Source organism: Triticum dicoccoides, chromosome 6B (genome assembly GCF_002162155.2).
Source record: "Triticum dicoccoides isolate Atlit2015 ecotype Zavitan chromosome 6B, WEW_v2.0, whole genome shotgun sequence".
In the NCBI taxonomy this organism is placed as follows: Eukaryota; Viridiplantae; Streptophyta; class Magnoliopsida; order Poales; family Poaceae; genus Triticum; species Triticum dicoccoides.
In genome coordinates, this window is record NC_041391.1 from 475,358,502 (window position 1) to 475,365,752 (window position 7,251).

Below are 7,251 nucleotides of genomic sequence, written 5' to 3' on the forward strand. Positions count from 1 at the left end.
GGCGAGAGCGTGTGTTAAGAAGTACACCCTTGCAGGGTTAATATGATCTATTCGAATAGCCGTGTCCGTGGAAAAGGACTTCTGGGTTGCCTGTACAGTTCATAGACAAGTGAAAGTGGATACTCTAAAATGCGCAACATAAGTGTGAGTGCTATGGATGGCGTTCTCGTAGGGAGACGGGAGCGGATCCATAGTGGTGTATTTATATGGTGAATATGTGGACTCGTGTGCGCCACCTCAAAAGAGTTACTTGCAGTCGTAGTTTAGGATAGCCATCGAGTCAAAGCTGGCTTGCTGCAGTTAAACTCCACCACCCCCTTTGTTGATAATGATGCATATGTAGTTAGTTCTGATGTAAGTCTTGCTGGGTACATTTGTACTCACGTTTGCCTATTTTATGTTTTTGCAGAGAGACTTCAGTCTCACTAGTAGTTCCACATGGACTTCGATGTTTAGCTTGTTACCTCAGCTAAGATCTTGTGCCCTCGGCAGGATCTGGTAGATAGTCAGGCTTCTCAGCCTTTTTCATTTGTAGATGTCTGTACTCAGATATGTTAAGCTTCCGCTTGTGCTTTGACTTGTATGCCCTGAATGCTGGGTCGAGAGACTCATGTTTGTAATATCTCGCTCCTCGGAGCCTATTGAATAAAATACTTGAGTTGTAGAGTCATGTTGTGATGCCATGTTGTATTTGCACATATCGAGCATATTGTGTGTATGTTGTTGAAATGTTTGGTATGTGTGGGATCTGACTATCTAGTTGTTTATCCTTAGTAGCCTCTCTTACCGGGAAATGTCTCCTAGTGCTTCCACTGAGCCATGGTAGCTTGCTACTGCTCCGGAACACTTAGGCTGGTCGGCATGTGTCCTTCCTCGTTCCTGTGTCTGTCCCTTCGGGGAAATGTCACGCGATGAATACCGGAGTCCTGTTACCCCGCTACAGCCTGGTTCACTGGAGTCCTGCTAGCCCAGTGCTACAGCCTGGATTCACTCGCTTATGACCGACACGTTCGATGTTGGGTCATGGATGTCTGTCCCTGTAAGTTTGTGCCACTTTGGGTTTACGACTAGCCATGTCAGCCCGGGCTCCTTATCATATGGATGCTAGCGACACTATCATATACGTGTGCCAAAAGGCGCAAACGGTCCCGGGCAAAGGTAAGGCGCCACCCGTGGGGATACCGTGCGTGAGTCCGCAAAGTGATATGAGGTGTTACATGCTAGATCGATGTGGCATTGAGTCGGGGTCCTGACAGCATCTTTGTTGTACTTATTATTTGGATCTTATTTGTTGGTTCTGAATCTTGCAAGCTGGGAATCAATGAGATGTGTAGGCATCTTTGTTGTACTTATTATTTGGATCTTATTTGTTGGTTTTGAATCTTGCAAGCTGGGAAACACGGCATGATGATGCAGAGGACAACAACCATAACAAACAGTTCAAACTTGGTAGTATTATCTTTGTGAAAGTGCGACAAATGTGTTGATCGTGTGCGTCCTGAGAATAATAATTCTAATTGTTGTGCATGTTGGTCCTGTGGCACTGATAGAATGAGCCAATGCATTGCTTGTTTTAAGTATATATTTCTATTAAAGCTACTTTAAGTAAAGTGACCACTAACTCCTGTTATTACAGTACCAATACAGACCCACTCATGAACCGATGTGTGGCCGGAGTACGTTTCTTAATGAAGGCGTTTGAATGCGCCGAGGGTGCATCTTCTGTCGGGCGTGCAGCAGACAAGGGAGGGGTAGTAACTATTGTCGCCTATACACACTCAGCTTACTGTTGAATCCAGTTCCCCAAGAGCTGAAAAACGAATTGCTGTCGCCGCCTACACACTCGTTCACTCGAAGAGACTCCAATGGCGATACGAGGGGTGAGCCTCCTGGATATGGACTTCAGCAAGGAGTTAGTTCGCCGTTCAGTCCTATGGCTGCACCAAGTTGAATGTGATGTACACCAACGATACAGACTCGGTGAACCTTTGCCTCGTCTCAGTCCTATGGATGCACCAGGTTCTGGAGCATTCGCCCATTTCATCGGCAGCGCCGACTGCACCTTCGCTACGGTGGAGAGAAGGAAGAACGTGACGATTCTGCCATCTGGTGCAACAAGCTTGTCGACATCCAGAAGCAATACAAGATCACCAGCAACGGGCAGGAGAAGGACTCCGTGGTTGACCTCGCCAACATGAAAGAAGACGACCTGAACACATGGGAGGTACCTCTGAATCTAGCCTACATAACCTACGCGGCCTAGGACGCATACGCATGCTACGACATGTACAGACAGATCTTGGACATGAGGGCGTGTTTGCTTCCCGTAACCGACGAGTACACGGACAGTCGCAGCGTCATGATCAAGCGTGCCAGGAAGGTCTAGATGTTGTACTTTATCTGTTGATAAGCACCTTTATCATCTGAGTGTTTCATGCATTAGCCTATGTGTCGTAATTATCTGTTTTGTCTGAAATATTTCTTTTAAGAACCCATTAACCTGATTGCTTTTTAGTGGCTATTTGCTAATGTATGTAAACTAGTTCACTTGTCCGTAAAAAAAACTAGTTCACTCAGCTGCCATGCTTTGAATCTCCTTCCTCCCAACATATTCCTCTCCTCGGGTGGACCCAGCAGGTCTCTGAATTTTCTCCCACTTTCTTTTTCGATGTAAACTGAGTTTTCTCCCAGTACTTTCCCCTAGAACCAACTCAACTGTCCCACGTCTAGCCTAAAAAATAATAATACCCCACGTACTATTAACTCATCAAATTAAAATGATATTTTATTTCGTAAGTTGAAAGTTCTTACAAAATAATAATAATAATTGTTTATATATAACTTGCCAAGTTAACTCCTAGCGATTGCGTACATAAGCTTGCAAAGATTTTAATGACGAGCAATCATGTGTTTATGTTTTTATAACATTTCTCTGTCTAGCCCAACATGATATTTTCACCAAGCCCAGCAAGTCCACGGATTTCGAGAAAAATGCAAATGGGGTTTAAACGGGCTGCATAGATGCTACATCATTGTTTCACCAGCCCACCAAATGGACTAAAAACAAATGGACTGGCTGACATGTGGGCCAGTAGGTCGAAGCCTAAGAAGGCGTTGGATTTACATCCAACGGCCGGCATTCCTCTTCAATCTCTTGTCTTCTTCCCTCCAGCGCTACCGGAACCGCCTGCTCCAGCCTTCAGCGTCCAGCGGCATTGTTTTGCGCTCCTCAGCGAAACGCTACCCGCCGACGGCCAGGCCATCCCTCCACTCCGCACCTCCTGTTATTCTCTGCCGCGTCTTCCCCATCTCCGGGTCATTCCAGTCTGGGGCCTTGCCGTCGTCCATCGCCTCAGTGCGCTCGGCGTGGCGTGGTCAACATACAAGAGTCATCGGAAGAGGACTGTACGTGGAGAGCCTGACGGCTGGGACCCATGAGGTCCATGGTCGCACGCAAGGAAAGTTCCTCCTTATTACGCACTGTACGTGCACTGTACGTGGGAAGGGCTTCTGTATTTCGCGAAAAAATGCCCCCCCCCCCCGCTGACAGGTCGGACCCACCAGCTATATCTTCGCACGCAAGGAAGTGCCTCATTATTACGCACCAAAAAATGAATACCCCCTGCTAGCTGGGACCCACCATAGTGGATGGCTGACTTGTGGGCCTACTAAGTTGACGAGGACGGAGGGCTTTGTCAACTTAGTCAATATGAACGATTCTAGCTCCAGTGACCGTACGATGTCCATCCAACGGCCATAGTGCTTCTTCAACCTCTGGTCTTCTTGCTCCAGCCGCCCAAAGCAGCGTCGGTCGTGTCGCGTGCTCCTGCCTCTCGTGGCCGGCTGTGATGCCGCGGAGGCCTCACCACCCCCTACTACTCCCACCGCTGGCCCAGGGTATCCCTCTACTCACCCACACCCCCTGTTATTCTGCGGCGACAGCAGCCTCACGCCATAGCCAAACCAGTGAACCCTCGTACTCCTCTCCGCGTGTGCATCCACTGCCGCGTCTTCCTCGGCTCCGTGCCGTCCCCTTCCTAGGCCTCATCGTCGTCCACTGCCTTGGTGCTCTCGGCACGGCGTCGTCAATGTGGTCAACGACCGACTTCCATCGGAAGAGTACTGTACATGGAGAGACTGACAGCTGGGTCCAAGGCCACAACCCAGTTTTTTGTGATTTGCCAAGTAAGTCGCTTTGTCAGGCCTGTTGGGCTGCAAATCTTTCAAGATGAGGAGAGCTTCATTCGGATGGCCGAGAAAATGGCCTATCAGTAATGAGAAATGGGCTGTACATTTTTAAAACACATCAAACCGGCAATTAGTTTCAAATATCTTTTTTTCATTTCGAGATTTTAAATTACATTAATTTTTATGCGTGGAGAATTTGTTGGATTTTATATTGATATATATTTATTTTTAAAATCAGTTTGAATGTGAGTCAAAATTTCAGGATTAAAAACAGTTCGGACCGCACCGAAATATGCAAAATTTTGTATAATTTTTTAACCGTGGCCACAATATGGGCTGTAATGCTAACAAAAAGAATATGGGCTCGAAAAAAAACCTTAAGAATTAGCAAATGGGCTGTAAATTATTAGAAGTAATGGCAGATGGACTGTATACTGTTTCCACAGATTTGAGGCTTTCCTAAAAAAAAGGTTGACGCACAAGCAGTGACTGTTGGATGGCCATCCAACGGCCGTCGTGCTTCTTCAATCTCTGCTCTTCCTGCTCCAGCCGCTCAAACAAGCGCCGGCGGGACTGCCTGCTCCCTCCTCCCCGCGGACGGCTGTGCTGCCGCGTAGGCCTCACCGCCCCACCGTACTCCCATCGCTGGCCTAGCCATCCCTCTAGTCACCCACACCTGCTGTTATTCTCCCGCGATGGCAGATGAACCAGTAAACCCTCGTTCAGTCGTACTCCCCTCCGCGTGGTAAACAACTGCTGAGTTTTCCCTGCCTCCGTGTCATTCCCTTCCTAGGCCTCACCGTCGTCCACCGCACTAGTGCTCTCGGCACGGCCTGGTTAACATGGTCAACGACCGACATGCATCTGAAGTGGACTGTACGTGGAGAGGCCGACAGCTGGGTCCACGGCCGCACGCAAGGAAATGCCTCCTTATTACGCGCAAAATAATGATTCCTCCACCTGACATCGGGGACCGGCCGAAAGGGCCTCAGTATTTCGCAAAAAAAATGTTACCTCCGCTGACAGCTCGGACCCACCAGCTATATCTTCGCACGCAAGGAAGTGCCTCCTTATTACGCACAAAAAAATGAATACTTCCCCTGTTAGCTGGGACCCAGTATAGTGGCAGGCTGACTTGTGGGCCTACTAAGTTAATGGGGATGGAGGGCTTTGTCAACTTAGTCAATATGTATGATTCTAGCTCCAGTGACCGAACGATGTCCATCCAACGGCTGTAGTGCTTCTTCAACCTCTGGTCTTCTTGCTCCAGCCGCCCAAACCAGCACCGGTCGTGCCTCGTGCTCCTGCCTCCCGTGGCCGGCCGCGATGCGGCGCAGGCCTCACCGCCCCCAACTACTCCCATCGCTGGCCAGGCCATCCCTCTACTCACCCACACCCCCTGTTATTCTGCGGCGACGGCAGCCTCACACCGCAGCGAACCAGTGAACCCTCGTACTCCTCTACGCGTGGGCATCCACTGTCGCGTCTTCCCTGGCTCCGTGTTGTCCCCTTCCTAGGCCTCGCCGTCTTCCACCGCCCTAGTGCTCTCGACGCGGCGTGGTCAACATGGTCAAGGAATGGCTTCCATCGGACATGGACTGTACATGGAGAGGCTGACAGCTGGGTCCACAACCGCAGCAAGAAAGTGCCTCCTTACTACGCCAAAATAATTATTCCTCCACCTGGCAGCGGGGACCGACCGGACAAGCCACCGTATTTCGCGAAAAAAACCGTTTCCCCCTGACTGCTGGGACCCACCAGCTACACCTTCGCACGCAAGGAAGTGCGTCCGGGCAAAAAAAACAAAAAACAAAACGATTCGCCCCCTTGACTGCTAGGACCCACCAGCTACATCTTCGCAGGCACGGAAGTGCCTGACAGTCGGGACCCACGTGGTCGAAGCGTACGTAGCGTTGTCATCCTTGTCGCGAATGTGTACGTACATACTGGTCGATGTAGAGGCGCGCACGTGTCGTAGTAGAGGTGTGCACGTGTCATAGTAGAGGCACGCACGTAGCATGTACACGTACGTACAGCGGCCAGTGTGCAATAAAGAAAATACGGCCACGTACGTACATATGGGCGGGGTCTCGAACGCCTACTCGTGCATACGTACATTGCTGGGTCAGAACGGAGAAACAGAGTCGTCGTCATGGTCATGGGAAGGCAATGGAATGCGTCGTGTTCATGGGGAGGCAACGGAATGCGTCGTGTTCATCGGGAGGCAACGGAACGCGTGGGAGCCAACCGGCTTGGACGGAAAAGGCGATGGAAACGAGGCCTGGCGTACCGCACAACGGAGGAAACGGACCTCCTACATTCGGAACGGGGTCCTGTTGATCGGCACGGGTGTGGCGTACCGCAAAATGGAGGAAACGGACCTCCTACGGTCAAAACGGGGGTCCTGTTGATTGGGACGGGTGTGGCGTATCGCAAAACGGACGAAATGGACCTCCTACGATCGAAACAGGGGTCCTGTTGATCGGGAGAGGTGTGGCATACCGCAAAACGGACGAAACGGACTTGTGTTGGAGCGCTACGGTCGAAACGGGGGTCCTGTTCATCGGGAGGGGTGTGGCGTATCGCAAAACGGGACTCCACGGGATACTGTTCATCTCCACCGTCGACCTCCTCCAGCCTCCACGGGCTACCGTCGACCTCCTCCAGCCTCCACGGGCTCCTGTTCATCCAGCCTCCACCGCGCGCTACTCCACCGGCTACAGTTCAACCACCCCTCCACCGTCTACTGTTCATCCAGCCCTCCACCATCTACTGTTCATCCAGCCCTCCACACCACGGGGTCCTGTTCAACCACCCCTCCACGGTCACCCCTCCATCGTCTACTGTTCATCCAACCCTCCACACCACGGGTTCCTGTTCATCCTGAGGCAACGCCACCACTCACTATTCATCCAAACCCCCGCAATGCTCACTGTTCATCCAATCGATCGGCTTCAGTTAGCAGCAGTAGCGAAGGAATCGCTCCATCGGGTTCAGTTAACAACCATCGATCGATCGCTCGGGTTCAGTAACGCGTAGCCTACAGTGCAATTGCTCGGGTTC